The sequence below is a fragment of the Hyla sarda genome, chromosome 1 (assembly GCF_029499605.1).
Source record: "Hyla sarda isolate aHylSar1 chromosome 1, aHylSar1.hap1, whole genome shotgun sequence".
NCBI classification, from domain to species: Eukaryota; Metazoa; Chordata; class Amphibia; order Anura; family Hylidae; genus Hyla; species Hyla sarda.
In genome coordinates, this window is record NC_079189.1 from 261,638,440 (window position 1) to 261,659,905 (window position 21,466).

A 21,466-nucleotide genomic window follows, 5' to 3' on the forward strand; every position below is an offset into this window, starting at 1 on the left:
GGATTTATTGATGCTTAAATGCACAGTATAAAAAGCATGAAGCTGTCAATGGCCATCCTAAGCTGAACGCGCCTGCTCTCATCAGATCGCAGACTGCTACCCAGTTTAGGGCCCGGTAAGTACTGGCATGGGAGACTGGCTGGGAATCCCGGGTGCCATTGACATTTTGCTCTATTGCTGCCTTCCGCTCCGATTCCGAAAAGGATTTATTGATGCTTAAATGCACAGTATAAAGGGCGAGAAGCTGTCAACGGCCATCCTAAGCTGAACGCGCCTGCTCTCATCAGCTCGCAGACTGTTACCCAGCTTAGGGCCCGGTAAGTACCAGCATGGGAGACTGGCTGGGAATCCCAGGTGTCGTTGACATTTTGCTCTGTTGCCGCCTTAGGCTCCGATTCCGAAAAGGATTTATTGATGCTTAAATCCACAATATACAAGGCGTGAAGATGTCAACGGACATCCTAAGCTGAACGCACCTGCTCTCGTCAAATCGCAGACTGCTACCCAGCTTAGGGCCCAGTAAGTACCGGCATGGGAGACTGGCTGGGAATCCCGGTTGCCGTTGACATTTTGCTCTATTGCTGCCTTTCGCTCCGATTCCGAAAAGAATTTATTGATGCTTAAATCCACAGTATACAAGGTGTGAAGCTGTCGACGGCCATCCTAAGCTTAACGCGCCTGCTCTCGTCAGATCGCAGACTGGTACAGATCTTAGGGCCCGGTAAGTACCGGCATGGGACACTGGCTGGGAATCCTGGCTGCCGTTGACATTTTGCTCTGTTGCCGCCTTCCGTTCCGATTCCGAAAAGGATTTATTGATGCTTAAATGCACAGTATAAAGGGCGAGAAGCTGTCAACGGCCATCCTAAGCTGAACGCGCCTGCTCTCGTCAGATCGCAGACTGCTACCCAGCTTAGGGCCCGGTAAGTACCAGCATGGGAGACTGGCTGGGAATCCCAGGTGTCGTTGACATTTTGCTCTGTTGCCGCCTTCCGCTATGATTCGGAAAAGGATTTATTGATGCTTAAATGCACAGTATAAAGGGCCTGAAGCTGTTAACGGCCATCCTAAGCTGAACGCGCCTGCTCTCGTCAGATTGCAGACTGCTACCCAGCTTAGGGCCCGGTAAGTACCAGCATGGGAGACTGGCTGGGAATCTCAGGTGTTGTTGATATTTTGCTCTGTAGCTCTGTAGACATTTTGCTGCGATTCCGAAAAGGATTTATTGATGCTTAAATCCACAATATACAGGGTGTGAAGCCGTCTACGGCTATCCTAAGCTGAATGCGCCTGTTCTTGTCAGATCGCAGACTGCTGCCCGGCAAGTACGGGCATGGGAGACTGGCTTTCAATCCAAGGTGCTATTGACATTTTGCTCTGTTGCCGCCTTCCTCTCCGATTAAAAAAAATATTTATTGATGCTTAAATCCACAGTATACAAGGCTTGAAGATGTCAACGGCCAACCTTAGCTGAACGCGCCTGCTCTCGTCAGATCGCAGACTGCTACCCAGCTTAGGGCCCGGTTAGTATTGGCATGGGAGACTGGCTGGGAATCCCAGGTGTTGTTGACATTTTGCTCTGTAGCCGCCTTCCGCTCAGATTCCGAAAAGGATTTATTGATGCTTAAATGCACAGTATAAAAAGCATGAAGCTGTCAATGGCTATCCTAAGCTGTACGCGCCTGCTCTTGTCAGATCGCAGACTGCTACCCAGCTTAGGGCCCGGTAAGTATTGGCATGGGAGACTGGCTGGGAATCCCTGGTGCCGTTGACATTTTGCTCTGTAACCGCCTTCCGCTTCGATTCCGAAAAGGATTTATTGATGCTTAAATCCACAGTATACAGGGTGTGAAGCCGTCTACGGCTATCCTAAGCTGAATGTGCCTGTTCTTGTCAGATCGCAGACTGCTGCCCGGCATGTACGGGCATGGGAGACTGGCTGGCAATCCAAGGTGCTATTGACATTTTGCTCTGTTGCCGCCTTCCTCTCCGAATCCGAAAAGGATTTATTGATGCTTAAATGCACAGTATAAAAAGCATGAAGCTGTCAATGGCCATCCTAAGCTGAATGCGCCTGCTCTCGTCAGATCGCAGACTGCTACCCAGCTTAGGGCCCGGTAAGTACTGGCATGGGAGACTGGCTGGGAATCCCAGGTGCCGTTGACATTTTGCTCTATTGCTGCCTTCCGCTCCGATTCCGAAAATAATTTATTGATGCTTAAATCCACAGTATACAAGGTGTGAAGCTGTTGACGGCCATCCTAAGCTTAACGCGCCTGCTCTCGTCAGATCGCAGACTGGTACAGATGTTAGGGCCCGGTAAGTACCGGCATGCGACACTGGCTGGGAATCCCGGCTGCCGTTGACATTTTGCTCTGTTGCCGCCTTCCGTTCCGATTCCGAAAAGGATTTATTGATGCTTAAATCCACAGTATACAGGGTATGAAGATGTCTACGGCCATCCTAAGCTGAATGCGCCTGTTCTCGTCAGATCGCAGACTGCTACCCAGCTTCGGGCCTGATAAGTACCAGCTTGGGAGACTGGCTGGGAATCCCGGGTGCAGTTGACATTTTGCTCTGTTTCTGCTCCGATTCCGAAAATTATTTATTGATGCTTAAATCCACAGTATACAAAGTGTGAAACTGTCAACGGCCATCCTAAGCTGAACGCGCCTGCTCTCGTCAGATTGCAGACTGCTACCCAGCTTAGGGCCCGGTAAGTACCAGCATGGGAGACTGGCTGGGAATCCCAGGTGTTGTTGACATTTTGCTCTGTAGCCGCCTTCCGCTTCGATTCCGAAAAGGATTAATTGATGCTTAAATCCACAGTATACAGGGTGTGAAGCCGTCTACGGCTATCCTAAGCTGAATGTGCCTGTTCTTGTCAGATCGCAGACTGCTGCCCGGCAAGTACGGGCATGGGAGACTGGCTGGCAATCCAAGGTGCTATTGACATTTTGCTCTGTTGCCGCCTTCCTCTCCGATTCCGAAAAGGATTTATTGATGCTTAAATGCACAGTATAAAAAGCATGAAGCTGTCAATGGCCATCCTAAGCTGAATGCGCCTGCTCTCGTCAAATCGCAGACTGCTACCCAGCTTAGGGCCCAGTAAGTACCGGCATGGGAGACTGGCTGGGAATCCCAAGTGCAGTTGACATTTTGCTCTGTTGCCGCCTTCCGTTCCGATTCCGAAAAGGATTTATTGATGCTTAAATGCACAGTATAAAAAGCATGAAGCTGTCAATGGCCATCCTAAGCTGAATGCGCCTGCTCTCGTCAGATCGCAGACTGCTACCCAGCTTAGGGCCCGGTAAGTACTGGCATGGGAGACTGGCTGGGAATCCCGGTTGCCGTTGACATTTTGCTCTATTGCTGCCTTCCGCTCCGATTCCGAAAAGAATTTATTGATGCTTAAATCCACAGTATACAAGGTGTGAAGCTGTCGACGGCCATCCTAAGCTTAACGCGCCTGCTCTCGTCAGATCGCAGACTGGTACAGATCTTAGGGCCCGGTAAGTACCGGCATGGGACACTGGCTGGGAATCCTGGCTGCCGTTGACATTTTGCTCTGTTGCCGCCTTCCGTTCCGATTCCGAAAAGGATTTATTGATGCTTAAATGCACAGTATAAAGGGCGAGAAGCTGTCAACGGCCATCCTAAGCTGAACGCGCCTGCTCTCGTCAGATCGCAGACTGCTACCCAGCTTAGGGCCCGGTAAGTACCAGCATGGGAGACTGGCTGGGAATCCCAGGTGTCGTTGACATTTTGCTCTGTTGCCGCCTTCCGCTCTGATTCGGAAAAGGATTTATTGATGCTTAAATGCACAGTATAAAGGGCCTTTAGCTGTTAACGGCCATCCTAAGCTGAACGCGCCTGCTCTCGTCAGATTGCAGACTGCTACCCAGCTTAGGGCCCGGTAAGTACCAGCATGGGAGACTGGCTGGGAATCTCAGGTGTTGTTGACATTTTGCTCTGTAGCTCTGTAGACATTTTGCTGCGATTCCGAAAAGGATTTATTGATGCTTAAATCCACAATATACAGGGTGTGAAGCCGTCTACGGCTATCCTAAGCTGAATGCGCCTGTTCTTGTCAGATCGCAGACTGCTGCCCGGCAAGTACGGGCATGGGAGACTGGCTTTCAATCCAAGGTGCTATTGACATTTTGCTCTGTTGCCGCCTTCCTCTTCGATTAAAAAAAATATTTATTGATGCTTAAATCCACAGTATACAAGGCGTGAAGATGTCAACGGCCAACCTTAGCTGAACGCGCCTGCTCTCGTCAGTTCGCAGACTGCTACCCAGCTTAGGGCTCGGTTAGTATTGGCATGGGAGACTGGCTGGGAATCCTGGGTGCCGTTGACATTTTGCTCTATTGCTGCCTTCCGCTCCGATTCCGAAAATACTTTATTGATGCTTAAAACCACAGTATACAAGGTGTGAAGCTGTCGACGGCCATCCTAAGCTTAACGCGCCTGCTCTCGTCAGATCGCAGACTGGTACAGATCTTAGGGCCCGGTAAGTACCGGCATGGGACACTGGCTGGGAATCCCGGCTGCCGTTGACATTTTGCTCTGTTGCCGCCTTCCGTTCCGATTCCGAAAAGGATTTATTGATGCTTAAATGCACAGTATAAAGGGCGAGAAGCTGTCAACGGCCATCCTAAGCTGAACCTGCCTGCTCTCGTCAGATCGCAGACTGCTACCCAGCTCAGGGCCCGGTAAGTACCAGCATGGGAGACTGGCTGGGAATCCCAGGTGTCGTTGACATTTTGCTCTGTTGCCGCTTTCCGCTCCGATTCCGAAAAGGATTTATTGATGCTTAAATCCACAGTATACAGGGTGTGAAGATGTCTACGGCCATCCTAAGCTGAATGCGCATGTTCTCGTCAGATCGCAGACTGCTACCCAGCTTCGGGCCTGGTAAGTACCAGCATGGGAGACTGGCTGGGAATCCCGAGTGCAGTTGACATTTTGCTCTGTTTCTGCTCCGATTTCGAAAATTATTTATTGATGCTTAAATCCACAGTATACAAAACGTGAAGCTGTCAACGGCCATCCTAAGCTGAACGCACCTGCTCTCGTCAGATCGCAGACTGCTACCCAGCTTAGGGCCTGGTAAGTACCAGCATGGGAGACTGGCTGGGAATCCCGGGTGCAGTTGACATTTTAATCTGTTGCCGCCTTCCGCTTTGATTCGGAAAAGGATTTATTGATGCTTAAATCCACAATATACAGGGTGTGAAGCTGTCAACGGCCATCCTAAGCCTGAACGTGCCTCCTCTCCTCAGATCGCAGACTGCTGCCCGGCAGTTACCGGCATGGGAGACTGGCTGGCAATCCAAGGTGCCATTGACATTTTGCTCTGTTGCCGCCTTCCTCTCCGATTAAAAAAATATTTATTGATGCTTAAATCCACAATATACAAGGCGTGAAGATGTCAACGGCCATCCTAAGCTGAACGCGCCTGCTCTCGTCAGATCGCAGACTGCTACCCAGCTTAGGGCCTGGTAAGTACCAGCATGGGAGACTGGCTGGGAATCTCAGGTGTTGTTGACATTTTGCTCTGTAGCTCTGTAGACATTTTGCTCCGATTCCGAAAAGGATTTATTGATGCTTAAATCCACAATATACAGGGTGTGAAGCCGTCTACGGCTATCCTAAGCTGAATGCGCCTGTTCTTGTCAGATCGCAGACTGCTGCCCGGCAAGTACGGGCATGGGATACTGGCTGGCAATCCAAGGTGCTATTTACATTTTGATCTGTTGCCGCCTTCCTCTCCGATTAAAAAAAAATATTTATTGATGCTTAAATCCACAGTATACAAGGCGTGAAGATGTCAACGGCCATCCTAAGCTGAACGCGCCTGCTCTCGTCAGATCGCAGACTGCTACCCAGCTTAGGGCCCGGTAAGTTCTGGCATGGGAGACTGGCTGGGAGTCCCGGGTGCCGTTGATATTTTGCTCTATTGCTGCCTTCCGCTCCGATTCCGAAAAGAATTTATTGATGCTTAAATCCACAGTATACAAGGTGTGAAGCTGTCGACGGCCATCCTAAGCTTAACGCGCCTGCTCTCGTCAGATCGCAGACTGGTACAGATCTTAGGGCCCGGTAAGTACCGACATGGGACACTGGCTGGGAATCCCGGCTGCCGTTGACATTTTGCTCTGTTGCCGCCTTCCGTTCCAATTCCGAAAAGGATTTATTGATGCCTAAATGCACAGTATAAAGGGCGAGAAGCTGTCAACGGCCATCCTAAGCTGAACGCGCCTGTTCTCGTCAGATCGCAGACTGCTACCCAGCTTCGGGCCTGGTAAGTACCAGCAAGGGAGACTGGCTGGGAATCCCGGGTGCAGTTGACATCTTGCTCTGTTTCTGCTCCGATTCTGAAAATTATTTATTGATGCTTAAATCCACAGTATACAAAGTGTGAAGCTGTCAACGGCCATCCTAAGCTGAACGCGCCTGCTCTCGTCAGATCGCAGACTGCTACCCAGCTTAGGTCCTGGTAAGTACCAGCATGGGAGACTGGCCTGGAATCCCGGGTGCAGTTGACATTTTAATCTGTGGCCGCCTTCCGCTCCGATTCGGAAAAGGATTTATTGATGCTTAAATCCACAATATACAGGGTGTGAAGCTGTCAACGGCCATCCTAAGCCTGAACGTGCCTGCTCTCCTCAGATCGCAGACTGCTGCCCCTCAGATCGCAGACTGCTGCCCGGCAGTTACCGGCATGGGAGACTGGCTGGCAATCCAAGGTGCCATTGACATTTTGCTCTGTTGCCGCCTTCCGTTCCGATTCCGAAAAGGATTTATTGATGCTTAAATGCACAGTATAAAAAGCATGAAGCTGTCAATGGCCATTCTAAGCTGAACGCGCCTGCTCTCGTCAGATCGCAGACTGCTACCCAGCTTAGGGCCCGGTAAGTACTGGCATGGGAGACTGGCTGGTAATCCCGGTTGACATTTAGCTCTACTGCTGCCTTCCGCTCCGATTCCGAAAATAATTTATTGATGCTTAAATCCACAGTATACAAGGTGTGAAGCTGTCGACGGCCATCCTAAGCTTAACGCGCCTGCTCTCGTCAGATCGCAGACTGGTACAGATCTTAGGGCCCGGTAAGTACCGGCATGGGACACTGGCTGGGAATCCCGGCTGCCGTTGACATTTTGCTCTGTTGCCGCCTTCCGTTCCGATTCCGAAAAGAATTTATTGATGCTTAAATGCACAGTATACAAAGTGTGAAGCTGTCAACGGCCATCCTAAGCTGAACGCGCCTGCTCTCGTCAGATCGCAGACTGCTACCCAGCTTAGGGCCTGGTAAGTACCAGCATGGGAGTCTGGCTGGGAATCCCGGGTGCAGTTGACATTTTAATCTGTTGCCGCCTTCCGCTCCGATTCGGAAAAGGATTTATTGATGCTTAAATGCACAGTATAAAGTGCATTAAGCTGAACGCGCCTGCTCTCGTCAGATCGCAGACTGCTACCCAGCTTCGGGCTCGGTAAGAACCAGCATGGGAGACTGGCTGGGAATCCCAGGTGTTGTTGACATTTTGCTCTGTAGCTCTGTAGACATTTTGCTCCGATTCCGAAAAGGATTTATTGATGCTTAAATCCACAATATACAGGGTGTGAAGCCGTCTACGGCTATCCTAAGCTGAATGCGCCTGTTCTTGTCAGATCGCAGACTGCTGCCCGGCAAGTACGGGCATGGGAGACTGGCTGGCAATCCAAGGTGCTATTGACATTTTGATCTGTTGCCGCCTTCCTCTCCGATTAAAAAAAATATTTATTGATGCTTAAATCCACAGTATACAAGTCGTGAAGATGTCAACGGCCATCCTAAGCTGAACGCGCCTGCTCTCGTCAGATCGCAGACTGCTACCCAGCTTAGGGCCCGGTAAGTACTGGCATGGGAGACTGGCTGGTAATCCCGGTTGACATTTAGCTCTATTGCTGCCTTCCGCTCCGATTCCGAAAATAATTTATTGATGCTTAAATCCACAGTATACAAGGTGTGAAGCTGTCGACGGCCATCCTAAGCTTAACGCGCCTGCTCTCGTCAGATCGCAGACTGGTACAGATCTTAGGGCCCGGTAAGTACCGGCATAAGACACTGGCTGGGAATCCCGGCTGCCGTTGACATTTTGCTCTGTTGCCGCCTTCCGTTCCGATTCCGAAAAGGATTTATTGATGCTTAAATGCACAGTATACAAAGTGTGAAGCTGTCAACGGCCATCCTAAGCTGAACGCGCCTGCTCTCGTCAGATCGCAGACTGCTACCCAGCTTAGGGCCTGGTAAGTACCAGCATGGGAGACTGGCTGGGAATCCCGGGTGCAGCTGACATTTTAATCTGTTGCCGCCTTCCGCTCCGATTCGGAAAAGGATTTATTGATGCTTAAATGCACAGTATAAAGAGTGTGAGGCTGTTAACGGCTATCCTAAGCTGAACGCGCCTGCTCTCGTCAGATCGCAGACTGCTACCCAGCTTAGGGCCCGGTAAGTACCAGCATGGGAGACTGGCTGGGAATCTCAGGTGTTGTTGACATTTTGCTCTGTAGCTCTGTAGACATTTTGCTCCGATTCCGAAAAGGATTTATTGATGCTTAAATCCACAATATACAGGGTGTGAAGCCGTCTACGGCTATCCTAAGCTGAATGCGCCTGTTCTTGTCAGATCGCAGACTGCTGCCCGGCAAGTACGGGCATGGGAGACTGGCTGGCAATCCAAGGTGCTATTGACATTTTGATCTGTTGCCGCCTTCCTCTCCGATTAAAAAAAATATTTATTGATGCTTAAATCCACAGTATACAAGGCGTTAAGATGTCAACGGCCATCCTAAGCTGAACGCGCCTGCTCTCGTCAGATCGCAGACTGCTACCCAGCTTAGGGCCCGGTAAGTACCAGCATGGGAGACTGGCTGGGAATCCCGGCTGCCGTTGACATTTTGCTCTGTTGTCGCCTTCCGCTCCGATTCCGAAAATGATTTATTGATGCTTAAATGCACAGTATAAAGTGCCAGAAGCTGTCAACGGCCATCCTAAGCTGAACGTGCCTGCTCTCGTCAGATCGCAGACTGCTACCCAGCTTAGGGCCCGGTAAGTACCAGCATGGGAGACTGGCTGGGAATCCCAGGTGTCGTTAACATTTTGCTCTGTTGCCGCCTTATGCTCCGATTCCGAAAAGGATTTATTGATGCTTAAATCCACAGTATACAGGGTGTGAAGATGTCTACGGCCATCCTAAGCTGAATGCGCCTGTTCTCGTCAGATCGCAGACTGCTACCCAGCTTCGGGCCTGGTAAGTACCAGCATGGGAGACTGGCTGGGAATCCCGGGTGCAGTTGACATTTTGCTCTGTTTCTGCTCCGATTCCGAAAATTATTTACTGATGCTTAAATCCACAGTATACAAAGTGTGAAGCTGTCAACGACCATTCTAAGCTGAACGCGCCTGCTCTTGTCAGATCGCAGACTGCTACCCAGCTTAGGGCCTGGTAAGTACCAGCATGGGAGACTGGCTGGGAATCCCGGGTGCAGTTGACATTTTAATCTGTTGCTGCCTTCCGCTTCGATTCGGAAAAGGATTTATTGATGCTTAAATCCACAATACACAGGGTGTGAAGCTGTCAACAGCCATCCTAAGCCTGAACATGCCTGCTCTCCTCAGATCGCAGACTGCTGCCCGGCAGTTACCAGCATGGGAGACTGGCTGGCAATTCAATGTGCCATTGACATTTTGCTCTGTTGCCGCCTTCCTCTCCGATTAATAAAAATATTTATTGATGCTAAAATCCACAATATACAAGGCGTGAAGATGTCAACGGCCATCCTAAGCTGAACGCGCCTGCTCTCGTCAGATCGCAGACTGCTACCCAGCTTAGGGCCCAGTAATTACCGGCTTGGGAGACTGGCTGGGAATCCCGGGTGCAGTTGACATTATGCTCTGTTGCCACCTTCCGTTCCGATTCCGAAAAGGATTTATTGATGCTTAAATGCGCAGTATAAAAAGCATGAAGCTGTCAATGGCCATCCTAAGCTGAACGTGCCTGCTCTCGTCAGATCGCAGACTGCTACCCAGCTAAGGGCACAGTAAGTACCAGCATGGGAGACTGGCTGGGAATCCCGGGTGCAGTTGACATTTTAATCTGTTGCCGCCTTCTGCTCAGATTCCGAAAAGGATTTATTGATGCTTAAATGCACAGTATAAAAAGCATGAAGCTGTCAATGGCCATCCTAAGCTGAACGCGCCTGCTCTCGTCAGATCGCAGACTGCTACCCAGCTTAGGGCCCGCTAAGTACTGGCATGGGAGACTGGCTGGGAATCCCGGGTGCCGTTGACATTTTGCTCTATTGCTGCCTTCCGCTCCGATTCCGAAAATAATTTATTGATGCTTAAATCCACAGTATACAAGGTGTGAAGCTGTCGACGGCCATCCTAAGCTTAACGTGCCTGCTCTTGTCAGATCGCAGACTGGTACAGATCTTAGGGCCCGGTAAGTACCAGCATGGGACACTGGCTGGGAATCTCGGCTGCCGTTGACATTTTGCTCTGTTGCCGCCTTCCGTTCCGATTCCGAAAAGGATTTATTGATGCTTAAATGCACAGTATAAAGTGCGAGAAGCTGTCAACGGCCATCCTAAGCTGAACGTGCCTGCTCTCGTCAGATCGCAGACTGCTACCCAGCTTAGGGCCCGGTAAGTACCAGCATGGGAGACTGGCTGGGAATCCCAGGTGTCGTTAACATTTTGCTCTGTTGCCGCCTTACGCTCTGATTCCGAAAAGGATTTATTGATGCTTAAATCCACAGTATACAGGGTGTGAAGATGTCTACGGCCATCCTAAGCTGAATGCGCCTGTTCTCGTCAGATCGCAGACTGCTACCCAGCTTCGGGCCTGGTAAGTACCAGCATGGGAGACTGGCTGGGAATCCCGGGTGCAGTTGACATTTTGCTCTGTTTATGCTCCGATTCCGAAAATTATTTACTGATGCTTAAATCCACAGTATACAAAGTGTGAAGCTGTCAACGGCCATCCTAAGCTGAACGCGCCTGCTCTCGTCAGATCGCAGACTGCTACCCAGCTTAGGGCCTGGTAAGTACCAGCATGGGAGACTGGCTTGGAATCCCGGGTGCAGTTGACATTTTGCTCTGCTTCTGCTCCGATTCCGAAAATTATTTATTGATGCTTAAATCCACAATATACAGGGTGTGTAGCTGTCAACGGCCATCCTAAGCCTGAACATGCCTGCTCTCCTCAGATCGCAGACTGCTGCCCGGCAGTTACCAGCATGGGAGACTGGCTGGCAATTCAAGGTGCCATTGACATTTTGCTCTGTTGCCGCCTTCCTCTCCGATTAATAAAAATATTTATTGATGCTAAAATCCACAATATACAAGGCATGAAGATGTCAACGGCCATCCTAAGCTGAACGCGCCTGCTCTCGTCAGATCGCAGACTGCTACCCAGCTTAGGGCCCAGTAATTACCGGCATGGGAGACTGGCTGGGAATCCCGGGTGCAGTTGACATTATGCTCTGTTGCCGCCTTCCGTTCCGATTCCGAAAAGGATTTATTGATGCTTAAATGCGCAGTATAAATAGCATGAAGCTGTCAATGGCCATCCTAAGCTGAACGCGCCTGCTCTCGTCAGATCGCAGACTGCTACCCAGCTAAGGGCACAGTAAGTACCAGCATGGGAGACTGGCTGGGAATCCCGGGTGCAGTTGACATTTTAATCTGTTGCCGCCTTCTGCTCCGATTCCGAAAAGGATTTATTGATGCTTAAATGCACAGTATAAAAAGCATGAAGCTGTCAATGGCCATCCTAAGCTGAACGCGCCTGCTCTCGTCAGATCGCAGACTGCTCTAGCTTAGGGCCTGGTATGTACTGGCATGGGAGACTGGCTGGGAATCCCGGGTGCCGTTGACATTTTGCTCTATTGCTGCCTTCCGCTCCGATTCCGAAAATAATTTATTGATGCTTAACTCCACAGTATACAAGGTGTGAAGCTGTCGACGGCCATCCTAAGCTTAACGCGCCTGCTCTCGTCAGATCGCAGACTGGTACAGATCTTAGGGCCCGGTAAGTACCGGCATGTGACACTGGCTGGGAATCCCGGCTGCCGTTGACATTTTGCTCTGTTGCCGCCTTCCGTTCCGATTCCGAAAAGGATTTATTGATGCTTAAATGCACAGTATACAAAGTGAGAAGCTGTCAACGGCCATCCTAAGCTGAACGCGCCTGCTCTCGTCAGATCGCAGACTGCTACCCAGCTTAGGGCCCGGTAAGTACCAGCATGGGAGGCTGGCTGGGAATCCCGGGTGCAGTTGACATTTTGCTCTGTTGCCGCCTTCCGTTCCGATTCCGAAAAGGATATATTGATGCTTAAATGCACAATATAAAAATCGAGAAGCTGTCAACGGCCATCCTAAGCTGAACGTGCCTGCTCTCGTCAGATCGCAGACTGCTACCCAGCTTAGGGCCCGGTAAGTACCAGCATGGGAGACTGGCTGGGAATCCCAGGTGTCGTTGACATTTTGCTCTGTTGCCGCCTTCCGTTCCGATTCCAAAAAGGATTTATTGATGCTTAAATGCACAGTATATAAAGTGTGAAGCTGTCAACGGCCATCCTAAGCTGAACGCGCCTGCTCTCGTCAGATCGCAGACTGCTACCCAGCTTAGGGCCTGGTAAGTACCAGCATGGGAGACTGGCTGGGAATCCCGGGTGCAGTTGACATTTTAATCTGTTGCCGCCTTCCGCTTCGATTCGAAATATTATTTATTGATGCTTAAATCCACAATATAAAGGGCGTGAAGCTGTTAACGGCCATCCTAAGCTAAACGCGCCTGCTCTCGTCAGATCGCAGCCTGATACCCAGCTTAGGGCCTGGTAAGTACCAGCATGGGAGACTGGCTGGGAATCCCAGGTGTCGTTGACATTTTGCTCTGTTGCCGCCTTACGCTCCAATCCGAAAAGGATTTATTGATGCTTAAATCCACAGTATACAGGGTGTGAAGATGTCTATGGCCATCCTAAGCTGAATGCGCCTGTTCTCGTCAAATCGCAGACTGCTACCCAGCTTCGGGCCTGGTAACTACCAGCATGGGAGACTGGCTGGGAATCCCGGGTGCAGTTGCCATTTTGCTCTGTTTCTGCTCCGATTCCGAAAATTGTTTTTTAATGCTTAAATCCACAGTATACAAAGTGTGAAGCTGTCAACGGCCATCCTAAGCTGAACGCGCCTGCTCTCGTCAGATTGCAGACTGCTACCCAGCTTAGGGCCTGGTAAGTACCAGCATGGGAGACTGGCTGGGAATCCCAGGTGCAGTTGACAATTTAATCTGTTGCCGCCTTCCGCTCCGATTCGGAAAAGGATTTATTGATGCTTAAATCCACAATCCACAATACACAGGGTGTGAAGCTGTCAACGGCCATCCTAAGCCTTAACGTGCCTGCTCTCCTCAGATCGCAGACTACTGCCCGGCAGTTACCGGCATGGGAGACTGGCTGGCAATCCAAGGTGCCATTGACATTTTGCTCTGTTGCCGCCTTCCTCTCCGATTAATAAAAATATTTATTGATGCTTAAATTAACAATATACAAGGCGTGAAGATGTCAACGGACATCCTAAGCTGAACGCGCCTGCTCTCGTCAGATCGCAGACTGCTACCCAGCTTAGGGCCCAGTAAGTACCGACATGGGAGACTGGCTGGGAATCCCGGGTGCAGTTGACATTATGCTCTGTTGCCGCCTTCCGTTCCGATTCCGAAAAGGATTTATTGATGCTTAAATGCACAGTATAAAAAGCATGAAGCTGTCAATGGCCATCCTAAGCTGAACGCGCCTGCTCTCGTCAGATCGCAGACTGCTACCCAGCTTAGGGCCCAGTAAGAACCGGCATGGGAGACTGGCTGGGAATCCCGGGTGCAGTTGCCATTTTGCTCTGTTTCTGCTCCGATTTGGAAAAGGATTTATTGATGCTTAAATCCACAGTATACAATGTGTGAAGCTTTCAACGGCCATCCTAAGCTGAACGCGCCTGCTCTCGTCAGATCGCAGACTGCTACCCAGCTTAGGGCCTGGTAAGTACCAGCATGGGAGACTGGCTGGGAATCCTAGGTGTTGTTGACATTTTAATCTGTTGCCGCCTTCCGCTTCGATTCCGAAAAGGATTTATTGATGCTTAAATCCACAGTATGCAGGGTGTGAAGCCGTCTACGGCTATCCTAAGCTGAATGTGCCTGTTCTTGTCAGATCGCAGACTGCTGCCCGGCAAGTACGGGCATGGGAGACTGGCAGGCAATCCAAGGTGCTATTGACATTTTGCTCTGTTGCCGCCTTACTCTCCGATTCCGAAAAGGATTTATTGATGCTTAAATGCACAGTATAAAAAGCATGAAGCTGTCAATGGCCATCCTAAGCTGAACGCGCCTGCTCTCGTCAGATCGCAGACTGCTACCCAGCTTAGGGCCCGGTAAGTACAGGCATGGGAGACTGGCTGGGAATCCCAGGTGCCGTTGACATTTTGCTCTATTGCTGCCTTCCGCTCCGATTCCGAAAATAATTTATTGATGCTTAAATCCACAGTATACAAGGTGTGAAGCTGTCGACGGCCATCCTAAGCTTAACGCGCCTGCTCTCGTCAGATCGCAGACTGGTACAGATCTTAGGGCCCGGTAAGTACCGGCATGGGACACTGGCTGGGAATCCCGGCTGCAGTTGACATTTTGCTCTGTTGCTGCCTACCGTTCCGATTCCGAAAAGGATTTATTGATGCTTAAATGCACAGTATAAAGGGCAAGAAGCTGTCAACGGCCATCCTAAGCTGAACGCGCCTGCTCTTGTCAGATCGCAGACTGCTACCCAGCTTCGGGCCTGGTAAGTACCAGCATGGGAGACTGGCTGGGAATTCCGGGTGCAGTTGACATTTTGCTCTGTTTCTGCTCCGATTCCGAAAATTATTTATTGATGCTTAAATCCACAGTATACAAAGTGTGAAGCTGTCAACGGCCATCCTAAGCTGAACGCGCCTGCGCTCGTCAGATAGCAGACTGCTACCCAGTTTAGGGCCTGGTAAGTACCAACATGGGAGACTGGCTGGGAATCCCGGGTGCAGTTTACATTTTAATCTGTTGCCGCCTTCCGCTCCGATTCGGAAAAGGATTTATTGATGCTTAAATCCACAATATACAGGGTGTGAAGCTGTCAACGGCCATCCTAAGCCTGAACGTGCCTGCTCTCCTCAGATCGCAGACTGCTGCCTGGCAGTTACCGGCGTGGGAGACTGGCTGGCAATCCAAGGTGCCATTGACATTTTGCTCTGTTGCCGAATTCCTCTCCGATTAATAAAAATATTTATTGATGCTTAAATCCACAATATACAAGGCGTGAAGATGTCAACGGCCATCCTAAGCTGAACGTGCCTGCTCTCGTCAGATCGCAGACGGCTACCCAGCTTAGGGCCCGGTAAGTCCTGGCATGGGAGACTGGCTGGGAATCCCGGGTGCCGTTGACATTTTACTCTATTGCTGCCTTCCGCTCCGATTCCGAAAATAATTTATTGATGCTTAAATCCACAGTATACAAAGTGTGAAGCTGTCAACGGCCATCCTAAGCTGAACGCGCCTGCTCTCCTCGGATCGCAGACTGCTACCCAGCTTAGGGCCTGGTAAGTACCAGCATGGGAGACTGGCTGGGAATCCCGGGTGCAGTTGACATTTTAATCTGTTGCCGCCTTTCGCTCCGATTCGGAAAAGGATTTATTGATGCTTAAATGCACAGTATAAAGGGCGTGAAGCTGTCAACGGCCATCCTAAGCTGAACGCGCCTGCTCTTGTCAGATCGCAGACTGCTACCCAGCTTAGGGCCCGGTAAGTACCAGCATGGGAGACTGGCTGGGAATCCCAGGTGTTGTTGACATTTTGCTCTGTAGCCGCCTTCCGCTCCGATTCGGAAAAGGATTTATTGATGCTTAAATCCACAGTATACAGGGTGTGAAGCCGTCTACGGCTATCCTAAGCTGAATGTGCCTGTTCTTGTCAGATCGCAGACTGCTGCCCGGCAAGTACGGGCATGGGAGACTGGCTGGCAATCCAAGGTGCTATTGACATTTTGCTCTGTTGCCGCCTTCCTCTCCGATTCCGAAAAGGATTTATTGATGCTTAAATGCACAGTATAAAAAGCATGAAGCTGTCAATGGCCATCCTAAGCTGAACGCGCCTGCTCTCGTCAGATTGCAGACTGCTACCCAGCTTAGGGCCCGGTAAGTACTGGCATGGGAGACTGGCTGGGAATCCCAGGTGCTGTTGACATTTTGCTCTATTGCTGCCTTCCGCTCCGATTCCGAAATTAATTTATTGATGCTTAAATCCACAGTATACAAGGTGTGAAGCTGTCGACGGCCATCCTAAGCTTAACGCGCCTGCTCTCGTCAGATCGCAGACTAGTACAGATCTTAGGGCCCGGTAAGTACCGGCATGGGACACTGGCTGGGAATCCCGGCTGCCGTTGACGTTTTGCTCTGTTGCCGCCTTCCGTTCCGATTCCGAAAATTATTTATTTATGCTTAAATCCACAGTATACAAAAAGTGTGAAGCTGTCAACGGCCATCCTAAGCTGAATGCGCCTGCTCTCGTCAGATCGCAGACTGCTACCCAGCTTAGGGCCTGGTAAGTACCAGCATGGGAGACTGGCTGGGAATCCCGGGTGCAGTTGACATTTTAATCTGTTGCCGCCTTCCTCTCCGATTCGGAAAAGGATTTATTGATGCTTAAATCCACAATATACAGGGTGTGAAGCTGTCAAAGGCCATCCTAAGCCTGAACGTGCCTGCTCTCCTCAGATCGCAGACTGCTGCCAGGCAGTTACCGGCATGGGAGACTGGCTGGGAATCCAAGGTGCCATTGACATTTTGCTCTGTTGCCGCCTTCCTCTCCGGTTAATAAAAATATTTATTGATGCTTAAATCCACAATATACAAGGCGTGAAGATGTCAACGGCCATCCTAAGCTGAACGCGCCTGCTCTCGTCAGATCGCAGACTGCTACCCAGCTTAGGGCCCAGTAAGTATCGGCATGGGAGACTGGCTGGGAATCCCGGGTGCAGTTGACATTTTGCTCTGTTGCCGCCTTCCGCTTCGATTCCGAAAAGGATTTATTGATGCTTAAATGCACAGTATAAAGGGCGTGACGCTGTTAACGGCCATCTTAAGCTGAACGTGCCTGCTCTCGTCAGATCGCAGACTGCTACCCAGCTTAGGGCCCGGTAAGTACCAGCATGGGAGACTGGCTGGGAATCTCAGGTGTTGTTGACATTTTGCTCTGTAGCTCTGTAGACATTTTGCTTCGATTCCGAAAAGGATTTATTGATGCTTAAATGCACAGTATAAAAAGCATGAAGCTGTCAATGGCCATCCTAAGCTGAACGCGCCTGCTCTCGTCAGATCGCAGACTGCTACCCAGCTAAGGGCACAGTAAGTACGAGCATGGGAGACTGGCTGGGAATCCCGGGTGCAGTTGACATTTTAATCTGTTGCCGCCTTCCGCTCCGATTCCGAAAAGGATTTATTGATGCTTAAATGCACAGTATAAAAAGCATGAAGCTGTCAATGGCCCTCCTAAGCTGAACGCGCCTGCTCTCGTCAGATCGCAGACTGCTCTAGCTTAGGGCCCGGTAGGTACTGGCATGGGAGACTGGCTGGGAATCCCGGTTGCCGTTGACATTTTGCTCTATTGCTGCCTTCCGCTCCGATTCCGAAAAGAATTTATTGATGCTTAAATCCACAGTATACAAGGTGTGAAGCTGTCGACGGCCATCCTAAGCTTAACGAGCCTGCTCTCGTCAGATCACAGACTGGTACAGATCTTAGGGCCCGGTAAGTACCGGCATGGGACACTGGCTGGGAATCCCGGCTGCCGTTGACATTTTGCTCTGTTGCCGCCTTCCGTTCCGATTCCGAAAAGGATTTATTGATGCTTAAATGCACAGTATACAAAGTGTGAAGCTGTCAACAGCCATCCTAAGCTGAACGCGCCTGCTCTCGACAGATCGCAGACTGATACCCAGCTTAGGGCCCAGTAAGTACCGGCATGGGAGACTGGCTGGGAATCCCGGGTGCAGTTGACATTTTGCTCTGTTGCCGCCTTCCGCTTCGATTCCGAAAAGGATTTATTGATGCTTAAATGCACAGTATAAAGAGCGTGAAGCTGTAACGGCCATCCTAAGCTGAACGTGCCTGCTATCGTCAGATCGCAGACTGCTACCCAGCTTAGGGCCCGGTAAGTACCAGCATGGGAGACTGGCTGGGAATTTCAGGTGTTGTTGACATTTTGCTCTGTAGACATTTTGCTTCGATTCCGAAAAGGATTTATTGATGCTTAAATGCACAGTATAAAAAGCATGAAGCTGTCAATGGCCATCCTAAGCTGAACGCGCCTGCTCTCGTCAGATCGCAGACTGCTACCCAGCTAAGGGCACAGTAAGTACCAGCATGGGAGACTGGCTGGGAATCCCGGGTGCAGTTGACATTTTAATCTGTTGCCGCCTTCCGCTCCGATTCCGAAAAGGATTTATTGATGCTTAAATGCACAGTATAAAAAGCATGAAGCTGTCAATGGCCCTCCTAAGCTGAACGCGCCTGCTCTCGTCAGATCGCAGACTGCTCTAGCTTAGGGCCCGGTAGGTACTGGCATGGGAGACTGGCTGGGAATCCCGGTTGCCGTTGACATTTTGCTCTATTGCTGCCTTCCGCTCCGATTCCGAAAAGAATTTATTGATGCTTAAATCCACAGTATACAAGGTGTGAAGCTGTCGACGGCCATCCTAAGCTTAACGCGCCTGCTCTCGTCAGATCGCAGACTGGTACAGATCTTAGGGCCCGGTAAGTACCGGCATGGGACACTGGCTGGGAATCCCGGCTGCCGTTGACATTTTGCTCTGTTGCCGCCTTCCGTTCCGATTCCGAAAAGGATTTATTGATGCTTAAATGCACAGTATACAAAGTGTGAAGCTGTCAACAGCCATCCTAAGCTGAACGCGCCTGCTCTCGACAGATCGCAGACTGATACCCAGCTTAGGGCCTGGTAAGTACCAGCATGGGAGACTGGCTGGGAATCCCGGCTGCCGTTGACATTTTGCTCTGTTGCCGCCTTCCGTTCTGATTCCGAAAAGGATTTATTGATGCCTAAATGCACAGTATAAAGGGCGAGAAGCTGTCAACGGCCATCCTAAGCTGAACGCGCCTGCTCTCGTCAGATCGCAGACTGCTACCCAGCTTAGGGCCCGGTAAGTACCAGCATGGGAGACTGGCTGGGAATCCCGGGTGCCGTTGACATTTTGCTCTGTTGCCGCCTTCCGTTCCGATTCCGAAAAGGATATATTGATGCTTAAATGCACAATATAAAAATCAAGAAGCTGTCAACGGCCATCCTAAGCTGAACGCGCCTGCTCTCGTCAGATCGCAGACTGCTACCCAGCTTAGGGCCCGGTAAGTACCAGCATGGGAGACTGGCTGGGAATCCCAGGTGTCATTGACATTTTGCTCTGTTGCCGCCTTCCGTTCCGATTCCGAAAAGGATTTATTGATGCTTAAATGCACAGTATACAAAGTGTGAAGCTGTCAACGGCCATCCTAAACTGAACGCGCCTGCTCTCGTCAGATCGCAGACTGCTACCCAGCTTAGGGCCTGGTAAGTACCAGCATGGGAGACTGGCTGGGAATCCCGGGTGCAGTTGACATTTTAATCTGTTGCCGCCTTCCGCTTCGATTCGGAAAATTATTTATTGATGCTTAAATCCACAATATAAAGGGCGTGAAGCTGTCAACGGCCATCCTAAGCTCAACGCGCCTGCTCTCGTCAGATCGCAGACTGATACCCAGCTTAGGGCCTGGTAAGTACCAGTATGGGAGACTGGCTGGGAATCCCAGGTGTCGTTGACATTTTGCTCTGTTGCCGCCTTACGCTCCGATTCCGAAAAGGATTTATTGATGCTTAAATCCACAGTATACAGGGTGTGAAGATGTCTATGGCCATCCTAAGCTGAATGCGCCTGTTCTCGTCAGATCGCAGACTGCTACCCAGCTTCGGGCCTGGTAAGTACCAGCATGGGAGACTGGCTGGGAATCCCGGGTGCAGTTGCCATTTTGCTCTGTTTCTGCTCCGATTCCGAAAATTGTTTATTGATGCTTAAATCCACAGTATACAAAGTGTGAAGCTGTCAACGGCCATCCTAAGCTGAACACGCCTGCTCTTGTCCGATCGCAGACTGCTACCCAGCTTAGGGCCTGGTAAGTACCAGCATGGGAGACTGGCTGGGAATCCCAGGTGCAGTTGACATTTTAATCTGTTGCCGCCTTCCGCTCCGATTCGGAAAAGGATTTATTGATGCTTAAATCCACAATACACAGGGTGTGAAGCTGTCAACGGCCATCCTAAGCCTGAACGTGCCTGCTCTCCTCAGATCGCAGACTACTGCCCGGCAGATACCGGCATGGGAGACTGGCTGGCATTCCAAGGTGCCATTGACATTTTGCTCTGTTTCCGCCTTCCTCTTTGATTAATAAAAATATTTATTGATGCTTAAATTCACAATATACAAGGCGTGAAGATGTCAACGGCCATCCTAAGCTGAACGCGCCTGCTCTCGTCAGATCGCAGACTGCTACCCAGCTTAGGGCCCAGTAAGTACCGGCATGGGACACTGGCTGGGAATCCCGGGTGCAGTTGACATTATGCTCTGTTGCCGCCTTCCGTTCCGATTCCGAAAAGGATTTATTGATGCTTAAATGCACAGTATAAAAAGCATGAAGCTGTCAATGGCCATCCTAAGCTGAACGCGCCTGCTCTCGTCAGATCGCAGACTGCTACCCAGCTAAGGGCACAGTAAGTACGAGCATGGGAGACTGGCTGGGAATCCCGGGTGCAGTTGACATTTTAATCTGTTGCCGCCTTCCGCTCCGATTCCGAAAAGGATTTATTGATGCTTAAATGCACAGTATAAAAACCATGAAGCTGTCAATGGCCCTCCTAAGCTGAACGCGCCTGCTCTCGTCAGATCGCAGACTGCTCTAGCTTAGGGCCCGGTAGGTACTGGCATGGGAGACTGGCTGGGAATCCCGGTTGCCGTTGACATTTTGCTCTATTGCTGCCTTCCGCTCCGATTCCGAAAAGAATTTATTGATGCTTAAATCCACAGTATACAAGGTGTGAAGCTGTCGACGGCCATCCTAAGCTTAACGCGCCTGCTCTCGTCAGATCGCAGACTGGTACAGATCTTAGGGCCCGGTAGGTACCGGCATGGGACACTGGCTGGGAATCTCGGCTGCCGTTGACATTTTGCTCTGTTGCCGCCTTCCGTTCCGATTCCGAAAAGGATTTATTGATGCTTAAATCCACAATACACAGGGTGTGAAGCTGTCAACGGCCATTCTAAGCCTGAACGTGCCTGCTCTCCTCAGATCGCAGAC

General features: G+C 50.4%; 17 pseudogenes; all 17 read left to right on the forward strand.

The window, feature by feature from the left end:
- Positions 1-44: 44 nt before the first annotated feature.
- On the forward strand, positions 45-164 carry LOC130322040 (5S ribosomal RNA; annotated as a pseudogene).
- An 82-nt stretch (positions 165-246) lies between these two features.
- On the forward strand, positions 247-366 carry LOC130326356 (5S ribosomal RNA; annotated as a pseudogene).
- A 486-nt stretch (positions 367-852) lies between these two features.
- On the forward strand, positions 853-972 carry LOC130314440 (5S ribosomal RNA; annotated as a pseudogene).
- Positions 973-2,046: 1,074 nt separating this feature from the next.
- LOC130325118 (5S ribosomal RNA) lies at positions 2,047-2,166 on the forward strand (annotated as a pseudogene).
- A 1,073-nt stretch (positions 2,167-3,239) lies between these two features.
- LOC130323600 (5S ribosomal RNA) lies at positions 3,240-3,359 on the forward strand (annotated as a pseudogene).
- Positions 3,360-3,643: 284 nt separating this feature from the next.
- On the forward strand, positions 3,644-3,763 carry LOC130314451 (5S ribosomal RNA; annotated as a pseudogene).
- Positions 3,764-5,044: 1,281 nt separating this feature from the next.
- Positions 5,045-5,164, forward strand: LOC130324109 (5S ribosomal RNA; annotated as a pseudogene).
- A 272-nt stretch (positions 5,165-5,436) lies between these two features.
- LOC130327090 (5S ribosomal RNA) lies at positions 5,437-5,556 on the forward strand (annotated as a pseudogene).
- Positions 5,557-8,825: 3,269 nt separating this feature from the next.
- Positions 8,826-8,945, forward strand: LOC130333773 (5S ribosomal RNA; annotated as a pseudogene).
- A 1,276-nt stretch (positions 8,946-10,221) lies between these two features.
- On the forward strand, positions 10,222-10,341 carry LOC130352893 (5S ribosomal RNA; annotated as a pseudogene).
- Positions 10,342-12,416: 2,075 nt separating this feature from the next.
- LOC130330340 (5S ribosomal RNA) lies at positions 12,417-12,536 on the forward strand (annotated as a pseudogene).
- An 82-nt stretch (positions 12,537-12,618) lies between these two features.
- LOC130351610 (5S ribosomal RNA) lies at positions 12,619-12,738 on the forward strand (annotated as a pseudogene).
- Positions 12,739-14,405: 1,667 nt separating this feature from the next.
- Positions 14,406-14,525, forward strand: LOC130347795 (5S ribosomal RNA; annotated as a pseudogene).
- Positions 14,526-16,193: 1,668 nt separating this feature from the next.
- Positions 16,194-16,313, forward strand: LOC130352129 (5S ribosomal RNA; annotated as a pseudogene).
- A 286-nt stretch (positions 16,314-16,599) lies between these two features.
- LOC130346204 (5S ribosomal RNA) lies at positions 16,600-16,719 on the forward strand (annotated as a pseudogene).
- A 2,494-nt stretch (positions 16,720-19,213) lies between these two features.
- Positions 19,214-19,333, forward strand: LOC130329503 (5S ribosomal RNA; annotated as a pseudogene).
- Positions 19,334-19,415: 82 nt separating this feature from the next.
- Positions 19,416-19,535, forward strand: LOC130352776 (5S ribosomal RNA; annotated as a pseudogene).
- The last annotated feature ends 1,931 nt before the right edge of the window (positions 19,536-21,466 follow it).